The sequence below is a fragment of the Muntiacus reevesi genome, chromosome 2 (assembly GCF_963930625.1).
Source record: "Muntiacus reevesi chromosome 2, mMunRee1.1, whole genome shotgun sequence".
In the NCBI taxonomy this organism is placed as follows: domain Eukaryota; kingdom Metazoa; phylum Chordata; class Mammalia; order Artiodactyla; family Cervidae; genus Muntiacus; species Muntiacus reevesi.
Window position 1 is genome coordinate 28,092,975 of NC_089250.1, and position 23,869 is coordinate 28,116,843.

Sequence of the window (23,869 nt, forward strand, 5' to 3'; positions counted from 1 at the left end):
TGCACAAGGACGAGCTAACAGCTCCTAAATATTCCCCCTGCCTCCAGAAACTCTTCCAGGACAAGGTAAAAATAAGCCTCCCCTGCAGATAATAGCACTCGGTGGATCTCGGAGGACACTCAGCTGACTTTCGGGGCAGATCAGAACAGAATTTTAGAAAGAATGTGGACCCGGAGTCGTCACTGTGTGCTCATGGTTCCGGGATTCCACCCAGGGTGAGAAGCAAAGGGGATGGACTTTCAGCCTCCTGCCAACATTCCCAAGGCATTCCATCCGGACTCTTAACTCTTTAAAACTTCCAGAACCAGAGTTCCTGCATGGCAAAACCAAAAGGGCAGTTTTTGTTGTTGTTTTTTTTTTCCCCAAATCAACACTGGAAAAACTGCTATATCTGTCGACAGTTTGTAAAAATCCAGGCATTTACTTTGGAAATCTCCCAAGTTTAGGTTAGGGAGAGAAGGGCAGTAAGAAAACTTATCTGCTAGATGTAATATCCACATCTGAGATTTTAGAAGAGAGAAGATAAAGGGGATAAAGGTGGCCCATCTCCTCTTCCCCGTGATGGGTCATTTTCTATAAATGCTCTTGTGACTTTATCATGTATTAAATAAATCTTGTGGTGACCTTATCTCAAGGAAGGGCATCCAGTTCAACAAAATAAAACTCTTTGAGATGTCAATCAAATTAGTTTTGATTTTTTGTAATTATTATTACTGATTATTATTTTGATTATTTTAAACCATCTTTCAGAAGGGCATCTGTATCTAGTTCAATAGCTTACTGACCAAAAGACAAGATTTCAAAGTGAGAAGGGGAGGGAAGATTAGCTCATAACACAACCTGTATAGTAAAGGAAATAGCATGTTTAGTCTTAACATCATTTTGAGTGTGTGGTAGTCACTGAGGCATATTTGCCTTCTGCACATCCTTTATATTGATTATCTTGTCTCTTCAACTGGAACCTTTACTATCATCCGAAAAGTAGTAGAACATAACCCACAGAACTCATAGCTCACTACCTCCTCGAGTGTCCTGATGCGAGAAATAACTGAGTTTGAATTCGGCCCTACCACTTACTGTGTGACCTCAGACACATTAACTTCTCTGGTTTATTGTGTTGGCCAAAAAGTTCACTCAGGTTTTCTCATAACATGTTATGGAAAATATCTGAACGAACTTTTTGGCCAACCCTAGTAGTTCTTTATCTGTAAGATGGAAAGCATACCAACCTCACAGGGCTGTTGTGAGGATTAAGTCAGGGTATATACTTAAAGTGGATAATGCAGGGTGTGGCATGTACCTGATCTTAATTTTGGGGGAGGTTTCCCATGATCAAGTAATTCTAGGATACTATCCATCACTGATAGTATAAAACTCTCGAGATCATTTCCAGATCTGTGTTTCTCTGAATCACCTTTTTGGAATGCCTTCTGCTATGGATTCATGCACTCATTCATTTAATGAATATGTGAAGACCACTTTCACTGACAATATTTTTGGATGATTTTTATCATTTTCCCGTGGTCAGGGCTTCAGGGAAAAACTGCATGATTTTATTCCTGTGTATCATTCCTTTATTTTCACATACCCCAAAATAAAAGGTGGTAGTGGTGTGGTTATGAAGGAATCCTGTCTTTCTACAAAGACATCAGCAGAGATAGTTTCACTTTCAAGTAAAAGAAAGAAAGAAGGAAGGAACAAAGGAAGGAAGAAAGAAAAAAAAGAGAAAGAAGCTAAATTAATTTTAAAAAGTAGTATATGGAAAGTGACTGCTCTATTACCATTAGCTAACTGCTTTGGTATTTTCAAGAAGAAACAAAGGCAAGCGATATCATAGTAAGCTGTTGTCTATGTCCCCAAGCTCATATATCTCCATGGGGATATTGGCCGTGAACCAGGCTCTTATCCAGAGCATGTAATTATGGAAAGGATAGGGACCAGTTTAAAGGTTCTGTTTCACACTATTGTTAAATAATGTGATCAAAACATTTCTTTATAGTTAAATATATATTTAGCTTATAGTCTGGGAATCTTTGAAGTCTTCTGCTGCTGCTAAGTCACTTTAGTCGTGTCCGACTCTGTGCAACCCCATAGACGGCAGCCCATCAGGCTCCTCTGTCCCTGGGATTCTCCAGGCAAGAACACTGGAGTGGGCTGCCATTTCCTTCTCTAATGCATGAAAGTGAAAAGGGAAAGTCAAGTCACTCAGTCGTGTCTGACTCTTCGCGACCCCATGGACTGCAGCCTACGAGGCTCCTCCATCCATGGGATTGTCCAGGCAAGAGTACTGGAGTGGGTGGCCATTGCCTTCTCTTTGAAGTCTAAAGGTGCCCTTATAAATTTTTTAAAAATATGCCTGAATATAAACATAATAATTCCTGAGAACAGCAGGGCCTAATCACACTGCCCTGAAGTCTTTGGTACACACAGGGACAGGGCCGTCCACTGCGGGGACTGGCTCTAGAGCCTGCAGCTTGAGCCTGGTCATGCCAGTGGATGACTTTGAGCCTGGGGAGGCACAGATGGCAGGGACAGGTCATGCCCTAGTGCTGGTGGAAGATGCTACCTGGTTTCACTGGCCCCGTCTTTTCAATCATATCTGATTCTGTCCTAGACTTTCAGTCACTAATTCAGACTTTCACAGGGCAGATTCCATGATGGCATCTGAGGATGTGCATGCAAACATCACTACCATCAACCATGATGCCCTGTGTCTTTAAAGGGAATTATGATGCTCAGAGCAGTTAGATATAAATGTGTGTGTCTCTGTGTGTTTGTGTGTCTTTGTACCGTCATATTACAGAGGGGAAAGTCAGAATGACCTGTCCAGGCCACATGGATATTGTGCAGATGTTGGGACATGACCCCAGGGCTCACCAAGCCAACAAATGACCTGGATTTGTCTTACTACTCCCAACTCCATTTAATCACTTTCGTTATTCTTTCTTTGAAAATGATAGAAAACTAGCTTGCTAGGTGGTTTATCCCTTAGACATTTGATCACCAAGTCTCAGGATTAATGAAGTGGTGACCTGCTGGATATCGAAATGGAGAGCAGGACCATGAGATGTTGGGAAGACATAGTCAAGATCCATCCTGCATCACCCCTCCTTTCGTGAACTTCTTTGCTAATGTTTGGGGTAAAGAGTCCAAGTCTTGAGTTAGTTGGCAGAATTGGATCAGTTGCTGTGTGTGCCTGTTTTCTTCCCTGGGGGAACATCACTGATAAAATTGGTGTCTTGGTCCTATGGTTCCACCTTTGGGAAGGGAACCGACTCCAGGGGGAGGCAAGCCTGGTGAAGCCAGGAGTTCCTGCATAGAGCAAAGGCAGGAAGAGGTGGGCAGGACCTCCCAGGGAGTGTGGGGCAGAGAGCAGGGCTCTGCCTGGATCCCTTCCCCCATCTGCTCCACCCTTGCTCCAGCTCTCTCTATCTCCATGCTTTTGGGTATTCCATCTCTGCTCCTAGACTCTCCTCACTATTTTTGTAAAGACAGAGGGATTTTTTTTTTTAAAGCAATAATTGTCTTTGCCTGACTCAAGGGATGTTTTCAGACATAATTACTACTTTGAAAAGAATTTGGAAAAACTCAAGTTGGAAGTAATGCCTAGCGTCATTATGAACAAAATTTGCAAGTATACAGAGACACAGGAAATGGCACACAGGGGGAGAAGTCTATTTATAGCAACCAAAGAAATATGTTCAGAAATGCAATCTAATTAACCCGTCTTAACTATTCACTGATTATTTAGTGACATCTATTTTAGAAAATGTCAGCCAGAAGATTGACTGGCTATACTCTATGTTAGGTTAAATTCAGCTACCGGGAGGCACAAATAGCCGTTTTTAAAAGATTCTCTTAGATGAGTTATGTTATCCTTTGCTGGTAGAACTGGAGGGGAAAGGACAGTTTCTCCAGCATCAAGGCCCAGTCTGGTTGAGACCCAATGCCACGACATTTCAGCCAGAATTAACGCCTTATTAAAGCCACATCTGCTTTCTTGGAAGAACTAAAAAGGATCAACAGGCAACTTACTCTGAAGTGAGCCTGAGAAGATGCCAGCAAACAAAAAAATCCACAAGAGCGAGGCAAAAAACAGGGATGTGTTCAGAAACACCCATCAACCATATCTTCAGGTTTTGTAGAGAGCAGATTTCTATGGGGTTTTGTGTACAGTTAATATTTCTGTGTCACAGACCTTACCAGCCCTTAGCACTAATTCTTATTTTTATTATATATTCCCCCACACTCCCTCCCACCCTGGGTTCTATCACAGGACCAAACAGGCTGAAATCTATTGCACATTTAGTTCTTTCCACCAATTGAATGCTTTTTTTTTAAAATCTTCATGTATAACCAAAATGCAAGTCTGGGTAGAACTGGAAGCTTCATTCTTTAAATGAAGTTGGCCCATTATTCTTTGTTAGTATTCTTTAAAAAAGAATCCTTGATTGAGATATATTTTACATACCATACACTTCACTCATCTACAGTATACAGTTCAATGGATTTTAGTATATTCACTGGGTTCTATAACCATCACCATGATCTAATTTGAGAACATTTTCATCACCCCAAAATGAAACCACATACCCATCAGCTGGTACCACCACTTCCCATCTTTCTCCCTCCTTCCGCCAGCCACCTGCAACCACTAATTTACTTTCGGTCTCTATAGCTTTCCCTGTTCTGGACATTTTATGTAAGTATAATCTCTGTGCCTGGCTTCTTTGACTGAGCACGTTTTCAAGGTTCATTACTATTGTAGCTGGTATCAGCACTTCACTTCTTTCTCTTACTGGATAAAATTCCATTGTGTAGAGATAACACGTTTTGTTAATCCATTTATCCACTGGTGGGCAATTGGGTTGTTTATACTTTGGGGCTATTATAAATAATGTTGTTATGGACATTCATGTATAGGCTTTTGTGTGGATGTACATTTTGCATGTCTCTTAGGCAGCTACCTAGGAGTGCCATTGCTGTGTTATCTCCATGTTTAACCTCTTAAGGAATTGACAAGCTGTGTTCCATAGTTGTTGCACCATTTTACATTCCCATCAGCAGTGTGTGAAGGTTTTCATTTCTCCACATCCTTGCCAGCCTTGTTAACATCTGCCCTTTCGATTACAGCTGTTCTGGTGGGTCAAGCGATCGTGTTTTCCTGGTCGGGTTCTATGACATGGCCTTTGGGTAGGGTGGGGCACAAGGGCCAGCAGGCAGTGCCCACTTTTCAAGAGCTGGCCTGCCGTCTTTCCTGACTTAGCCCCAAGCATGTGAATGGGCTCTGGGGATACAGAGGCAGGAGTCTCAGAAGAGCCCAGAATTTCCCCTCCCCATCCTTCTTCTTCTGCTCCTGACACTCTCATGCCTACCATTTGGGGCAAAAGTCTGAACACTTTTGGAAGTTCCTATTTGTCACTTTATAATCCCAGTGCCAGTTCTTTGGGAAAAAGATATTTAGAAATAGCACTTGTCTGATGAAGTGAGTGGGCGACATGCAAAACCCAAACCCAAACAATTTTTTGAAATTCTGAGGCGTTTCAGAACTGCTCACTAACACACTGAATCCTATATTTGGGTCTGGAAAATGTCCCAGCTCTGACAGAGTCATCAGTGCGTCATTGTTCCTCAACCTGGGAATAAAATGCTAGGGAGCTCATTCTGATCATTTAGGGGTAGGAAAATCATTTAAAAAAAAAAATGCTTGGCTGTGTACATAAAAATATTTTGGGTCCCTGGGAAAGTAGCAGAGAGGCAGGACTGCCCTCTGGTTTAAGGGCTCCAGAGCTGCACGCCAAGAGCTATGTTTAGAAATATTTCCCCTAAGCGCTAAAAACCATTATACAAGGGATCCTAGGGCCGTAAAAGTGATGTCATCCTGTCAATTACCCTGGTTACGAAAGAAAGTCAGTTCTCAGATACATGCCAGGCCCCCACAGAAATAAAATCAGGGCTGCCTGAACCAAATCAGTCCAGACCCTGAAGAGATATTAAACGCCCCCACCTCCTCTCTTTCTTAATCTGTTACTTGGTTTCCATGGAACTCAGTGGTCAAGGATGTTTTTTGAGCATATACTTTGCAAAACAGCATATACTGTTTTATAAGATCACAGCCTTAGTGTGAAAAAATAAATGCATTGTTTTGTTTAGGGGTTGTAAGCAGTTGGAAGGGTCTGGGGCCTGTTGGGAATGGAGTTATAAAGCTGGGGCAGGGTCTGCTGGCTACTTGAGAACTATCTCCTCTTCCTTCTCATGGAGGGGATTAGGATGAGTTACTGCTCAGAGGAGAGCTGCGAGAGATAACTTTCCCTCCAAGGGGGAACCAAGAAGACATTAGAAAATCTGTGTCTAGATGCTGTGAAGTGGTTTGAGGGAAACTCAGTGAGGAGAAAGTTAATGTTTCTCCTTCTAATGGAAGGCAAGTAGAATTGGTAAGAGGTAAATTGGGAAAAAGAACACTTACTTTTTTACTGATAGCTTAAATTCCTCTGAACCCTTGCCTCGACTGTGGACTTGATGTTCTTTATACTTTTATGTTGTTCATAATATGTTAGAAGGTTTTAAAAACTTATTACTCATTTCTAGTGAAGTTTGGTTCCTCTCTAAAATTTCTTCTAATTTAACAAATCCACTTTAAAAAAACCTGTGTCTTGAGCTTAACAGAAATGTTGGAAATGGTAGAAAAAGAATAGAAATGGCAGAGAAAGAATAGAAATGGCAAGGAATGAATGAAAATGTGTCTCTTACATAAAAGCATAGGCTTGTGGCTCTTCCTGCTGCTGTTGGGTGACGTGCCTTCCTAAAATCTACCCTGGAGTAGCTTAAGGTCTGTAACAGGAGCGTCTGTGGTTCTTCTTGCTCTGGTTTCTCAGAGTAGGTGTACAGGGTTAGCCCTGTATCCTTTTCTTATTGAGTAGTGAAGACATGACACACTATGACAGTGATGATGCTGGAGGCTTGATGAATGCGGATGGAAGGGCCTTGCTAATGGAAGTGGAGTCAATGCCGCTTTTGTAGATCAGATGCCATTTTGGTGAGATAATGACTTTGGGAAGCTGTTCTCTAGGTTACGTTTCCCCCTTGCTTTCTTGGAATGCTTTTCCCAAGGGGAAAAGAAAGCGGAGAAATAAAGGATGTCTGCCATCAGAAGAACCCAGCTAGGAGATTACCTCCTGACCACCCCCCTGGCCTACCCCAGGGCTCTGTATCCTTATCCTTAGTACCACCTAGGCCAGAAGTCCCACAGTTATGTTTGGTTCCAGAGATGGTATTCCTACATGGTTGTGGCAATAAATCTGTCTATCACGTTTATTCTAGTCTGTCACATTTTCTAGAGTTAATAAAAGTCCTCTCATGAACAAGATCCATAGTAATGACAGAAAAACCCCCAAACACATAAAACAAAACAAAAAATAACCATGAGTTCTTTAGTAGAGTTGATCAAGACGATTGGATCATTCCAAGAACTGGATGTTTGCATTACAAAACTGAAGTGAGTCAAAAAGCAAATCCTTTAATATATACAAATTAGGCCTGTTTTAGGCTCAGCTTATTAATGTAGAGAGTTGCCTAGACTACTGTTGAAGAATTTATTACTATACTTTCTCATTAAGATCTCTTATGGATAAAAATATTTATCTGGAGTGTTGCTTTTCAGAACCATTTAAATTAACCTGATTATGGGTGGTGGGGTCTCTTCTGCATCCTTGACTGAGCAAGTATAATAGAAATGGCTTAGGATTTAGCAACAGAGCTTGGAAAACTAAGAACTATATTGAGGTTGGAGATCTAGGCAAAGTATGGCTAGGAAATCATGTCAGTGGTCACAGATATTCGGAGTCACCAAGAGTTTAAAGGCCAAGGTGAACCAATGAGTTCAAAGTAGGCAATCACAAAATCTGCACATAATAGGATAATGAATGTAGAATTCGAGTAGGCCAGAAACTAGGCGCTGAAAGCAAACAGATCAAAGAATATAAGGAAAGGTAAGCCAAGGCTTCACAGCTGGACATAGGGCTGGAAGGAAAAACCCCCCTCCCTTTGCCTATGCCAGGGGATTTCACAACCTTCCCTTTACAGCAGTGATCAAGCTCCTAGCGGGGCATAATGATCTGCGGGTAGAAGCAGGTGCATTGAGACCTGCCGAAGTACAAGTGCACAGATGGGAAGGAAGTAGGGCTCCAGCAGGCACCCATATCCACCAACCTAAAACTCCTTTTACTGCGACTTCCCTGGTGGTTAAGAATTTGCCTTGCAATGTGGAGGATACAGGTTCAATCCCTGGTCATGAAAATAAGATCCCACGTGCCATGGAGTAACTAAGCCTGCCTGCCACAACTAGAAAGCCCAAGCGCCAGTCTAGGCACCACAACGAAAGACCAGTGTGCCACAACTAAGACCTGATGCAGTCAAATAAGTAACTGAAAATAAAATTCCTTTTATTTAGATCGCTCCTATGTCTTCCCAATTTCTGACAGAGGCCAAGCAGCCCATATAAGTGAAACACTTAATCCAAGGCTCACTGTGTCTCCTAATTTGCAAGAGGTCCTTCTCAATTGGCAACCCTAAAATTGCACAGGCAGGCAGGCCAGGGAAACAGGCGATGGAAAGAAATGTAACGCCCTTTAACAATGCAAGAGAAAAAAATATAATAACACCTACCCAGGCCATGAAAGCATCTGAAAATCTGTAAGGAAAACTGGCTGAGACTTTATTGTTTGATTTGTTATGAAAGATATAATGAATTCTTTCCTTTTTTTCTAAAGAAGTCTCTATGTGGTATAATTTGAGGTAAATTTCCACAAAAGAGGGAGGAAATTGGACTGGGGTGGTTATTACTTGCTTGATGCAGAAACAAAGGTCATGATTTAGGATTTGACTGTGAGGAGGTGGTTAGGAACTCAATGCCTTCTGCTTGTGTCTCTTAATAAACCCAGGATGATGGCCTCACTGTACCACAGCTAGGAGCAGGCGTCTTGTTAATTAAGCACCCATAATGGGCAAGTCTGAGATCTCCTTTGTGAGTTTGGCCACAATTAAGCGGCCTGAGACACTCTTTTGAGCAACCACTCCACCTTGTCCACTCAAACTCATTCTGGATTTCAAAATGTGGAAAACAGAGCAGCCCCCATGGCAGGGATTTCATGAAATTGAACATGTGTTCAGAGCCCAAACCAGGATGACCACCTCCTCCTCATTTCCTGTGTGAAGAAAGGAAGCATACACCTGTTGGGTATCACACCCTCTAACCCTCTGGGCTGCAAACACTGATCTTTAAGAAAATATATTGCAAAATATGCAAGCACGCTGAGTTGCAATGCTGTGTCTCTTTTGCAACCCCATGGACTGTAGCCTGCCAGACTCCTTTGTCCATGGAATTCTTCAGGCAAGAATGCTGGAGTGAGTTGCCATTCCCGTCTCTGGGGATCTTTTCCACCCAGGGATCAAAGCCGCATCTTCAGCATTGGCACGCAGGTTCTTTACCACTGAGCCATCTGGGAAGCCTTGTAAAATATACATAAACATGAAATTTACCATTTTGACCATGTTAAGTGAACAGTTCAATGGTATTAAGTACATTCACACTGTTGGGGAATCATCACCATCATCAATCTTTTAACTACAAAACTGAAATTATCATCCAACATACAACTCCCCAGGGTCCCTGGAAACCACTGCTCTGACTCTATGAATTTGCTTATTCAAGGTAGCTCATGCAAGTGGAATCACAGAGTATTTGTTCTTTTGTGACTGGGCTTATTTCATTTAGCATAATCTTTTCAAGATTTATCTATGTTGTAATCTGTGTTAGAATTTGCTTCCTTTTTAAAGGCTGAACAATACTCTATTGTGGGCTTCCCTGGTGGCTCGGTGGTACAGAAACGGAAGTGAGTCAGTCATGACTTTTACTTTTTACAGTTTCATTCTTGGACACCTTTTCATGGTAGAGGCTAGTGAATGACCTTTATCCCATACACAGAATGAAAAATCAACACTTAAGGACCTTTTACCCAATGATTCCTTGCCCCCCTCTAATAACCCCCCAAAATAATTCAATTAGTTAAAATAAACATTTTGTTAAAAGGATTTTCTTCCCACCATGAGAACATACTTGTTGACTTGAAAAGCCTGACTCTTAGTAATGTGCCTTTATTTTTAAATTAAAATGGTTTCTTACTGATTTCAGGACTTGATTCCCCAAAGGCAGGGATGAAGCACCCAAGCCGAGAGCCTGAATCACTTACTCCTTTGTCCCTGTGGTCAAGAGGGCAGAACGTTTCAGAGGTTAAAATCCACGTCAACAAAGAGCATTTAGACTCTTGTTTTAGAAATGAGTGACTCATCTTTGGGTCATTTTCACGTCTTTCTGTCCTCTCCCTCTCCCCTAACCATGAGGAAACTGCAGGCGAAACACTCTTCTTTATCTCAACACACAAAGGACACAAATGTTGCTGATCTCAAAACCTGACTTCCTGTTATTAAGGAGGACATCCTACAATTTCACAGAGTGAGATTTCTAAGTAAAGAAGAAAGTCCAATGATTTCAGAGTTTGCTCCCCACCTACAATTAACTAGGTCACAGCTGTAAAGGAAGAGGGGGAAAAAAAACGCAAATCATTTCAAGGCAGGGGCTTTCAATATCATCTGAGGCCAAAAAGTAAACACTTCATTTTATTTTTTAAAAGGAAAAGCAATACATTTAACAGAGACAAGTACATTGGAGGATGTAATAGAAAGTGAAAAAAAAATCTGATAGGATAGTAAGCTGAGGGCTGGTGTCACAGGCCTAATTATTTTATTTATTATTTGGGCAGAGGAAGATGGAAACGCTCTCCTTCATACATATGAGGGATCTGCCTTTAATCTGTGTAGAGAACTTCTTAGGATTATGCAAAACCCATAAAGATTCTCATTTGGTTATGCAAGGATTAAAGACTTTTTAGGACCCAGAACTATTTCAGGTCTGTTGGACTTCCAAATTTGGCAAATGTAAAATTCTCACAGTGAACTCTTTGACTGTGATAGGACATTAAGGTGGGACAGACTATTTCAGAGTGGATTAGATATTTAAGAATTTACACTCTCCAAGGAAGAAATGCTTCTCAGAAATGAAACATCTCAATGTGCTGTATCCTTTACTTCCTCTCTTACGACCCCCTGGCATCATGCAGATTTCTTTGCTCATTGAGTGGGCAAGATCTGTGTGAATAACACTAACCCATCGACCAAAAATAATTTCTTTCTTTCCTGAATCTCAATATAAGCAAATCTATCCCTAGAAGCCTGGCGAAAATGTGGTTCCTCATTCCTAAATATGGGTATCACACCCACACACACTCCCATCCATGCTATGGAATTTCTTACTTATTATATTTCAAAGCAATGTTTCACTTAGAAAACGACTCTAGAGGGGATCTTCCTGACCCAGAGATTGAACCCGTGTCTTCTGCATTGCAGGCAGATTCTTTACCACTAAGCCACCTGGGAAGCCCTGAGATGTCCTGAGTGTGACTGAATAACAAAAAAGAGCAGAAAGAAAACCAGGGGAGGTTCAGCCTGACACCATGGTCTAAAGTCTGATGTCTAGTTCTATCACAGTCACTTCTGCTGTTCTGTTAAAAAGAACCTGAAAAGAACCAAGAGACACGTCCAGAGTCTATCCTGATCAGCAAGGGGAATAAAAGAAGGTCAGCGTCATCTGCCTTAACTCTTAAACACCAGATGGCAATTTCCAATTAGAGTTTGGTACGTACAGAGCATGACATGGCAGACCATATATATGCTGTCTACAAGAAACCCACTTCAGACCTCAAGACACATATAGACTGAATCCATGCAAATGGGAAGCAAAAGAAAGCTGGAGTAGCAATCCTCATATCAGACAAAATAGACCTTAAAATAAAGCATATTACATGAGATAAGGAAGGACACTACATAATGATCAAGGGATTAGTGCAAGAGGAAGATGTAACAACTATAAATATCTATGCACCCAACATAGGAGCACCTCAATACATAAGACAAACACTAACAGACATAAAAGGAGAAACTTAGAGTAACACGATAGTAGTAGGAGACTTTAACACCTCACTCACACCAATGGACAGATCCATTTAAGCAGAAAATTAATATGGAAACACGTCTTAAATGATACATTAGATGAGCTGGATCTCATTGATATCTTCAGGCCATTCCATCCCAATGCAAAAGAATACACCTTCTTCTCAAGTGCACATGGAACATTCTCCTGGATAAGACCATATCTTGGGTCACAAATCAAACCTCAGTAAATTTAAGAAAATTGAAATTGTATCAAGCATCTTCTCTGACCACAATGCTATGAGACTAGATATCAATTACAAGGAAAAAACTGTAAGAAACACAACAAGGAGATTAAACAACACGTTTCTAAAAAACCAACAGGTTACTGAAGAAATCAAAAGGGAAATAAAAAAAATTTCTAGAAATAAATGACAAAGAAAACATGACAACTCAAAACCTATGGGATGCAGCAAAAGCAGTCCTAAGAGGGAAGTTTATAGCAATACAATCCTACCTCAAGAAATAAGAAAAACATCGAACAGACAACCTAACTTTACACCTAAAACAACTGGAAAAAGAACAAAAAACCCCCAAAATTAGTAGAAGGAAAGAAATCATAAGGATCCAAGCAGAAATAAATGAAAAAATAATGATAGAAACAATACTAAAGATTAATAAAACTAAAAGCTGGTTCTTTGAGAAGATAAACAAAATCGACAAATCTTTAGTCAGACTCATTAAGAAGAAAAGAGAGAAGAATCAAATCAACAAAATTAGAAATGAAAAAGGAGAGGTTACAACAAGGAATGCAGAAATACAAAGAGACTATTATGAACAGTTCAGTTCAGTTGCTCAGTCGTGTCCGACTCTGCAACCCCATGAACTGCAGCACACCAGGCCTCCCTATCCATCACCAACTGCCAGGGTATACCCAAACCCATATCCATTGAGTCAGTGATGCCATCCAACCATCTCATCCTCTGTCACCCCCTTCTCCTCCTGCCCTCAATCATTCCCAGCATCTGGGTCTTTTCAAATGAGTCAGCTCTTTGCATCAGGTGGCCAAAGCATGAACAACTACATGGCAATAAAATGGATAACCTGGCAGAAATAGAAAGATTCTTTAAAAAGTTCAATCTTTCAAGACTGAACTAGGAAGAAATAGAAATGATGAACAACCTAATTACTAGCACTGAAATTGAAGCTGTGATCAAAAATCTCTCAAAAAAAAAAAAAAAAAAAAATCAGAAGCCCAGGACCAGGTGGTCACAGGAGAATTCTTTCAAACATTTAGAGAAAATCTAATACCTATCCTTCTAAAACTCTTCCAAAAAATTGCAGAGGAAGGAACACTTCCAAACTCATTCTACGAGGCCACCATCACCCTGATACCAAAACCAGACAAAGGCAACACACAAAAAGAAAACTACGCCAATATCACTGATGAACATAGATGCAAAAATCCTCAACAAAATTTTAGCAAACAGAATTCAGCAACACATCAAAAAGCTCATGCACCATGATCAAGTTGGGTTTATTCCAGGAATAAAAGGATTCTTCAATACATGCAAATCAATCAATGTTATACACCATATTAACAAACTGAAAGATAAAAACCATATGATAATCTCAATAGATGCAGAAAAAGCCTTTGACAAAATTCAGCACCCATTTATGATTGAAACTCTTTAAAAAATGAGCATAGAAGGAACCTACTTCAACATAGTAAAGGTCATATATGATAAGCCTACAGCAAACATTATTCTCAATGGTGAAAAACTGAAAACATTCCCCCTAAGATTAGTAACAAGACAAGGGTGTCCACTTTCACCACTATTACTCAACATATATCTGGAAATCCTAGCTATAGCAATCAGAGAAGAAAAAGAAACAAAAGGAATCTAGATCAGAAAAGAAGAAGTAAAGCTCTCACTGTTTGCAGATGACATGATACTATACACAGAAAACCCTAAAGATAGTATCAGAAAATTAGTAGAGCTAATCAGTGTGTTTAGCAAAGTTGCAGGATACAAAATCAATACACAGAAATCACTTGCATTTCTATATACTAACAACGAAAAATCAGAAAAAGAAATTAAGAAGTCAATCCCATTCACCACTGCAACAAAAAGAATTAAACATCTAGGAACAAACTTACCTAAGGAGACAAAAGAACTGTACACAGAAAATTATAAGACACTGATGAAAGAAATAAAAGATGATATAAACAGATGGAGAGATATTTCATGTTCCTGGGTAGGAAGAATCAGTATTGTGAAAATGACTATACTACCAAATGCAATCTACAGATTCAATGCAATCCCTATCAAATTACCAATGGCATTTTTCATAGAACTAGAAGAAAAAATTTCAGAATTCATATGGAAACACAAAAGACCCCAAATAGCCAAATCAGTCTTGAGAAAGGATAATGGGACCGGAGGAATCAACCTGCCTGACTTCAGATTATACTACAAAGCTACAGTCATCAAGACAGTATGGTACTGGCACAAAAATAGAAATATAGACCAATGGAACAACATAGAAAGCCCAGAAATAAACCCATGCACGTGTGGGTACCTTATTTTTGACAAAGGAGGCAAGAATATACAATGGGGCAAAGACTGCCTCTTCAATAAATGGTGCTGGGAAAACTGGACAGCTACATGTAAAAGAATGAAATTAGAACACTTCCTAACACCATACACAAAGATAAACTCAAAATGGATTAAAGACCTAAATGTAAGACCAGAAACTATAAAATTCTTAGAGGAAAACAAAGGCAGAAGACTCAATGACATAAATCAAAGCATCCTCTATAACTCACCTCCTAGAGTAAAGGAAACAAAAACAAAAGTAAACAAGTGGGACCTGATTAAACTTAAAAGCTTTTGCACAGCAAAGGAAACTATAAGCAAGGTGAAAAGACAACCCTCAGGATGGGAGGAAATAATAGCAAATGAAACAACTGACAGGATTAATTTCCAAAATATACAAGCAGCTCATACAATTCAATGCCAGAAAAACAAACAACCCAATCAAAAAGTGGGAAAAAAACCTAAACAGACATTTCTCCAAAGAAGACATACAGATGGCTAACAAACACATGAAAAGATGCTCAATGTCACTCATTATCAGAGAAATGCTAATCAAAACCACAGTGAGGTACCATCTCATGCCAGTCAGAATGGCTGCTATCAAAAAGTCTACAAGCAATAAATGCTGGAGAGGGTGTGGAGAAAAGGGAATGCTCTTGCACTTTTGGTGGGAATGTAAATTGATCCAGCCACTATGGAAGATAGTCTGGAGATTCCTTAAAAAACTAGAAATAAAACCACCATATGACCCAGCAATTCCACTTCTAGGCATATACCCCAAGGAAACCAAAACGGAAAAAGACACATGTATCCCATTGTTCATTGCAGCACTATTCACAGTAGCTAGAACATGGAAGCAACCTAGATGTCCATTAATAGATGAATGGACAAGAAGCTGTGGTACATATACACAATGGAATATTTCTCAGCCATAAAAGGGATGCATTTGAGTCAGTTCTGATGAGGTGGATGAACCTAGAACCTATTATACAGAGTGAAGTGAATCAGAAAGAAAAAGATAAATATCATATTCTAATGCACCCATATGGAATTTAGAAAAAAATGGTACTGAAAAATTTATTTACAAGGCAGAGGTGGAGAAACAGACATAGAGAATAGACTTATGGACATGGGGAGAGGGGAGGAGAGGGTAAGATGTATGGAAAGAGTAACATGGAAACTTACATTTCCGTGTGTAAAATAGATAGCCAATGGGAACTGCTGTATGGCTCAGGAAACTCAAACAGGCGCTCTGTATCAACCTAGAAGGGTGGGATGGGAAGGGAGAGGGGAGGGAGGTTCAAAAGGGAGGGGATATATGTATACCTATGGTTGATTCATGTTGAGGTTTGACAGAAAACAACAAAATTCTGTAAAGCAATTATCGTCCAATAAAAAAATAAATTAAAAAAAGGAAGAAAGATTCTATTCAAGATGATTCTTCTGTTAGGATTATTTTCCAGTGTAACTCGACCATCAATAAATGGCATAAAAGAAAAAAAATGAGTTAGGGACATTCACACTGATCTTGCTGAAACATTTGTATAAAATAGTCATGGTAAAGATGATTGATTAATAGACATAGAGATAGATAGATACAGATACATAGAGGACAGAGAGATAATATGTGAAACAAAGATGGGGGGAATAAATCTGTGTCTGTGTACAGCAGTTAGGACATCCTGCAGGGGATCTTCCCAAACCAGGGATTGAACCGCTGCATTGGCAGGCAGGTTCTTTACCACTAGTGCCACTGGGAAGACCAGACATGTTAGTGCATCAGTGATATTTGGGAGCCTATTAGAAATGCAGAGTCCCAGAACCCACCCCAGACCAGCTGAATCAGAATCTGCATTTGACGAGATCCTCAGATGATCCCTTTGTTCACTGATATTGGAGAAGCTCTGCTTTGAGCAGAACAGCCTAGAACAGCGATCTTTAGTAACTGCTGCTTTCACTTATGGAAATCTTTGCCCAAGTGTCACTGAGGGTGGAAACATATCTCTTATAAGCACATCTCCTCTGGTTGAGTCAGGGGCAAGTTATCTAAGTCTTCTCGGCCCCCTAGTGGCACCTCCCACTGCTGCCAGTGGGTACTTTTACTTCTATAGGGGAAGCAAGGGTGCCCAGGGCTTGTACCCTAACGTCTACTGTCCCAGAGGGCATGAGCCACCACTTTCTGAACAACATCTAAGCCCCGGCTTACTATGGGAGCTCAAGCAACAATCAGTCATCTCTAACAAATGATTTTGAAGCAAATTTATGTGCAGAAGCACAAAAGGACATAAGAAAAATCAAAGAAAGCAGGCAGATAGCACACTTAATATGAAAGAGAGAAATGAGAGCAGCCCTATAGTCAGAACTGCCAGGCAAATACAGGATGCCCAGCTGAATTTGAATTTCACGTAAACAACATGAGACAGACTTACACTAAAGCACTATTTGTTTGTTGTTCACCTGAAATTCAAAATTTACCTGGGTATCCCATATTTTCACTTGCCAAATCTAGCAATGCTCATTCCTCTCTCAAGGACACTTTTCTCCCAATCTTAGGACCCAGAAGTCTCGTTCCAGATTGGACCCCAAGCAGATTCCTCTCAAAGAGGTCTCTGCCTGGGTTCAAATCCTGGATCTGCCAATGGTGGCAGCTGTGGAACCCTGGAAGAATGATTTAATCTCTGTCTTCCTCTTCTGTAAAGCAGGGAGGTAGGAAAACCTATCTCACAGGGCTGTCTGGGGGCTAAAGGAGAAGGTATCTGTAAATTAGTGTGTTAGTCACTCAGTCGTGTCCAACTCTTTGTGACCTCATGGACTGTAGCCCGCCAGGCTCCTCTGTCCATGGGATCCTCCAGGCAAGAATACTGGAGTAGGTTGCCATTTCCTTCTCCAGAAGATTTTCCTGACCCAGGGATCGAACCCAGGTCTCCTGTACTGCAGGCAGACTTTACCATTTGAGCCACCAGGGAAGACTGATAACTGTAAAGCACAAAGTAGGAGCTCATTGAATAAAAATGTACTTTTATATCATTGTCTATCAAGGTCTTGCGGGTCTCAGCAACTTCCTTTCCGTCTGAATTTGCTGCTGGTCATTTCCTTGGAGAACTGAGATTAATCTGCAGGGGGAGGGGAAGGGAAAAGAGGATGTGGCACCGGAAAGACACAGAAGGGGTTGCTTCCCCTCATTCCGAGGGGCCTGGCCTGGCCAGGCCACCCTGGTCCCTGCATTTCCGTTCTATCTCCCCCAGGGGCCATGCTCGGGGATGTGCTGAGGAAGAAGGGAGGAGAACATGTCACTTGACATTTGCTCCTTGACCCCGGCCGACCCAGTTCATTCACCACAGGATGGAAGGAAGTGCACTCGGGAGCCCTTCCTTTGCCAGAGCTTCTTGGCCGGATGTCTCAGCCACCAGGGAGCGAGATTTTGCCTCTTTGACAGTGAGCTGAGCAACCCGTGTTCCCATAGCCTGGCCAGGTGGACTAGCCCAAGATAGTGACACCTGACATCTCAAGGTCAGACATGCTCAGAAAACTGCTGAACAATGGAGCCAGCATTTGGGAAGTGTTATTTCTTCCTCTGGGAGTAAACCTGACATGGAAGCCTCATCACCTCCCAGCTTTTGTTTTCATCTTTGTTCCCATGAATGCCAAGATCAGAGACTAGATTCTGGTAATGAACTGGCCTTCAACATTAAACAAATAAAACAAGAAAGTCAAGGTATTGGGGGTGGGGGCAGAGTTTAAAGTCTCTTCCCCCTAAAGAGAAGATATTGAGGCCAGGTTTCGAGGTTGCTTCTAGCCAGCATCCCTCATAGAAATCAAACAATTCTCCCGAAACTGCAATCTGAATGCTGCGGTTCCCCTGAAACTGTCCCAGGCTTTCCTCCTCTGCTTGGCGCTGACCCATCGCCTGCAGCAGCAGCGCTTTCTCAGGAAGCTATTGTTATTTGTGTATCTGATGGTTGACAGCAGAGCTCGCTGACAGCAAAATTTAGAAAGGCAAAGAAAAAAAGAAGCAGAGGGTGAAAAGGACAAAAAGGAAGCTTCCAGCATCCTGGTGGGAACATGAAAGCAGACACACCTTTCTTTCGGCCCTCAGCACAGCAAGTTAGGGCTCCTCAGAAAAGCCATCCTCAGGCAGAGTTACAGCCTGGCTGGAGGGTGGGCGTTGGGCATGACCCTGAATGAGGGTGTGCACCTCTGACCCTCCCCTGGGGCTACGGTCTGGCGCGTGTTCTCTGATCTTCCCCCAGAATAAGCGCCACCGAGGGGCTGCACTAAGTCACCGAGCTCACACGGCACACAATGGGGGGACGTGGAGGGGCTCTGCTTTTCAGGGCTGAACATTCCAGTGAATTCATTTCCTTCTGGGAAAAAGCTCTGCCTTGTTCAGAGCACGGAGTTCCCAGGGCTCGGCTTACCTGGCAGCATTTTGAATACACCTGTTGGGATCTTTAGCGCTGCCAGGAGAAGGGATGCTGTATGCTTTGTTCTGTTTTCTACTCCTAGCTGTTTCCACTGTGTTGATTTCCCTGACAGAATCTAACGCAAACAGGGTTTGGATTAGGACTCCACGCTGCTTGGGAAGGAGCAAAACATATGCACACAAACATACAGCAGGCCCTTCAACAACATGGTTTTGAACCAAGTAGGCTCCCTTATATGGATTTTTTTCAGTAGGAATGCTACAGTACTACCTAATCTGTGGATGGTGGATTCTCAGATATGGAGGAATTGTGGATAGAAAAGAACTGCAAATCTGGATGACTAACTATACATTACATGTGGGTTTTCCACTGTGCCAAGAGCTGGTACCATTACGCACTACATTGTTTAAGAGTCAACTGTAGGGACTTCTCTGGTGGTCCAGTGGTTAAGAATTGCTTTGCAATGCAGGGGACACAGGTCTGACCCCTGGTTGGGGAACTAAGATCCCACAAGCCTCAGAGCAACTAAGGCTGCGTGTCGCAACTACTGAGCCTGTGCACCAGAACTAGAGTCAGCAAGTAGCAACGAAAGATCCCACATGATGCAGCGAAGATCCCGTGTGCCACAACTAAGACCCAATGCAGTCAGATAATTAATTAAAAATTTTTAAAAAGTCAACTGTATACAAGGAATATAAGGGTAAACTAGGAAACTTAAAAAAACAAATGAAATTTCTCAGTCGTGCCTAACTCTTTGCAACCCCATGGACTGTAGCCTACCACGCTCCTTTGTCCATAGGATTTTCCAGGCAAGAGTACTGGAGTGGGTTGCCATTTCCTTCTTAATTTCCTTCAGGAAATTAAGGACAATGTAAAAAAAGAAGAAAAAGAGAAAATAACAGAAATGAGTTAAATGGAAGAGATAAAATGAAAAGGCAGCTATAACAAGCAAATTAGCCCTACTTTAGTTCTGAGTTTCCTGGTGGCAAAGGTTAAAAAGGTACCTGAATGGAATTATATACTTATTTGCTCCAAAAGGAATGAAAAGGATGGACCTTATAGAAGGAATACTGAATAACATAATCAACATTATCTTTAACTGTCACTTTGAAAAAGTCTCAGAAGCATTTTTACACATGTTTCTTCCGTTGGCTTTCTGAGCAAGGTGGCGCCTCACCCACTCTCTGCTTGTCCACAGTCCAGGCTGTGCCCAGACCTGCCTGTGGCTCTTTAAGTTGTTCAAGGGATTCCTGCAGACTCTTCCTCCTACCTCTGCTCTGAACCAACTTCTCCTCTGACTTCTCTGATCTCCATCGACCATTTCAACCCCGATTTCCCCAGGTCCATCCAATTCTTTCCCTCTCAGGACACACCCACCTGTCCATAGGACTAATTTGAGGGATTCCCGCCAACAGTGAATTCTCATTCCTTGCCTTGGTTTTATGTCCTATAAATCCTGCCCACCATACTCTATGTTCTGCCCAAGTCCTAGCTCTCTTGGCCCTAGCTCAGACACAGATGGCATCCTGCATGACTGTGAAAAAGGGTATCAGCCTTCAATAAGCATGGTGGTGGTTTAGTTGCTAAGTTGTGTCTGACTCTTGTGACCTCATGGGCTTGTAGCCTGCCAGGCTCCTCTGTCCATGGGATTTTCAGCTCAATAAGGATGAGCTAAATCTTAATTAAAAAAAAAAAAATATCGTCAGGGAGCTGAGAAAATATGGTTCAGGTGTGTTGATATTTGATTGTCTAACTCCAGAATGACAAAGTTTAAAGGGATTAAAGTAATGAATAGATACAATGTCCTTCAAAGGATTAAAGTAATTAATAGATAAAATGTCCCTCAATTTGCTCTTCCTAGTCATCCCGAGGAAGACTTTGGTTAAATGTTGGAAGGCAGGCAATTCACAGTAGCCTCATCTAGTGAGAGGTAGAAATGAAGATGTTCTGAGATTAAAATTAAAGAGCTACATCTCTGCTATGGGTCTGAGTGAGAGGTGCCACATGGAAGGGACAGTTGAAAAGTGCGCCTTGTACTGTCCCTCTGTTGGAGCAGCATTCCACCTTGACCTCCCAGTAAGATCAAGAGCTCCTGTGGGTAGAGCCAAGGCTTTCATCAGAAAAGGAACTGTGAATCTATTCAAGTTCCTGCTCAAGGACTTGGCTGAGACCCCAGAATTCTCCTCCATCAAGCATGAAAGAGATGATTGAAAATGAAAAAATATTTAGTTCTGCCGTTACCAGCCAACCACCTGGATCATAAAAGAACTTCATTTTGGTTCTTGTGCAATGTCTGGTTTGGGGTAAGACCACACACTGCTGCTCTGTAAATATGAGTTAGCAGTAAAGTACACCTCTAGGTGATGGAGTGATTGCTTCATTGGATGAAATTGTTCAATATAGTCTGCTTTGATACCAGGGAACATTTGCCAAAAGCAAACAAATGGGCTATACTTAGATGCCCTAATAAGGTTATGATTAGATCATAGGCTCAGTAGCTTCTTGAGTTCTATTCCTCTTACTAGGTAATAAAACCCCACTCTCAGCCAATAGGATGCTGTCTTCCTGTTTCTTATAGCTGAAGGATATTCCATTTATTTTAGTGTGTTTTAAAATTTGCATTTGATCTATCAGAAGAGGTTTTTTTAAAAAAAAATTCTGATTTAGTAGTAGGATTATGATGCCAGCTGGAGGGTCTGAAGGATCTATTCCAAGATTCATTTTGTATCGCCATGTCTCCTTTTTATAATATGCAAGACTAAGAAGAGAGAATACATAGATATTTGGTGTGGGATGGTGATCTTCTATTGTAGAAGTAAAAAACTGGCACTTTATGGACCAAATGTAGCCTGTAGACATGCTTTCTTTAGCATGTCATGTTTTCCTTTAAGCTTATACTTGTTGCTGGCATATGAAAATTGAGATATTTCACCTCTTTTTCACACACATATATACACACACAAATACATATATGTGTGTATATATATATATTCTTAATTATACGAAAATTGCATGAAAATTTTCCTTTGAAAAATCAGAAGATCCAGGAACACCAGCCCCAGTTTACCCATGGTAAAGCTGAGTAGTAACTGGCCATTTGCTAAAAAGCAAGTTCTCCAGTTTGCAAGGTACCACTTTCTTTCTTGACCTCCATGTATTTGACCTGACTGACTCTGGTAGGCACCTGCGTTATGATGCCTGTGTGGCGCCCTGTTTTATAGGATGACCAGAATGAATAGAGGCAGCCCAGGATTAAAAGGAAGGATGAGGTCCTAAGGGAAGTATCGGAGACGGATATAAACCCTCAAAAACAGTCTGTTTCTGATGGGTGGGTCTCAGAAGGACAAGAAAAGTCTTGCCTTGCTCAGGCCCTATTCTAAGACACACAATCCATGTTTCTCTTATGCCACCTTAAAGTCATTCGACTGAAGGAAAAAGGGAGTCACAGACTTGAGAAGACACTTTTGTTTGCTGTTGGCCTTTGGTTCTGTGCTCTCTAGAGGGGACCTCAGAATACATGTCCAGGGATTGTGCTAGAAATAGAGCTCAGGTGGTAAAGAATCTGCCTGAAATGTGCGAGACCTGAGTTAGATCCCTTGGTCAGAAAGGTCTCCTGGAGAAGGGAATGGCAACCCACTCCAGTATTCTTGCCTGGAGAAGTCCATGGAGAGAGGAACCTGGCAGGTGATAGTCCATGGGGTCACAGAGAGTCACACATGACTGAACGACTAATACTTTCACAGTGATTAAGAATGGACTCTGAGCCTGAGCCAAATGCCTCAGGATAGTGGTATTCACCCTCTCTACCCACCCCCAGGTGATGGAATGAGATGGCTCACAGCCTGGGGACCTTGGCTTCTGCTCCCTGGGCATAGCCCTCAGGAGGAGGACAGAGCTGTCACCAGGGGCCCTGCTGCTGATATCAAATCAACGAGTGCCCCCTCCCATGTGTTTCCAGAAGACTCTTTTCTTTCTTTGGTAGCTCCTCTCCCTAAGTGCTCTGATACTTGAAAACCTAGAACTAGGACCCAGTGGGATGGTGGAGGGAAAAGGGGTTTCCTTTCCTTATTCTTCCCCTAGGTTGACATCTTAACAAGAAGGATTCTAGATCCTGGCACCTGCGTTGCTGCCTATATGTGGATGGACCTGGCCACACCACACAGCAGTGCAAAGCAAGGATAGTACTGCACACATGCAGAAGAAGATCTTTCTTGGGGGCACTGGAAGCTGAACTCATCCAAACCCAGACACACCTGATTCTGCTTGAGAAATGAAACAGTCTAATTCCCTAAATCAGCCCAGAACTGTGGGAGGGACTCACAATACATCTGCCTTTAAAGGTTTTCTTTCAGTAGTTTAAATTTGATGTACCTAAAAGTAAGATGAAAGTGGATGAGGAGAGGAACTATGTATGTGCTAACCTGGTGGATATTTTCAATTGCCCCAGATAGAAACCCTCTGATCAACAGGATCTACATAAAGCACCATGTTTGCATTACTAAAGGCCTTCACCTTCCTTCAGCTCAATTGGCAGATAAGACCAAGATTTTCTTCTATAAGAAATGCCATGAGGACTCATTGAGACAGAGCTTGATGTCAAAAACATGATTTCTTCCAGTTCAATCCAAAATCCATCTGCTTTTACAGAATAGGTCTAAACCCCAACACTCAGGGTTCAAATCAGGACCTGCTCATTTCAGGCATTTGGTGGCTGCCTCAGCCCTAAATTATACTTTCTACATCTATTCTGGGACTTGGCTGGGTTATGAAGCTCTGACACATGATAGCAGCAGCCCATTTTTA

General features: G+C 41.6%; 1 protein-coding gene across 1 annotated transcript in view; it reads right to left on the reverse strand.

Annotated features, from left to right (window-relative positions):
• Positions 1–23,869, reverse strand: part of FRMD4A (FERM domain containing 4A) — a 360,038-nt gene that overhangs the window by 323,887 nt on the left and 12,282 nt on the right. The gene's annotated exons all lie outside the window — the stretch shown is intronic.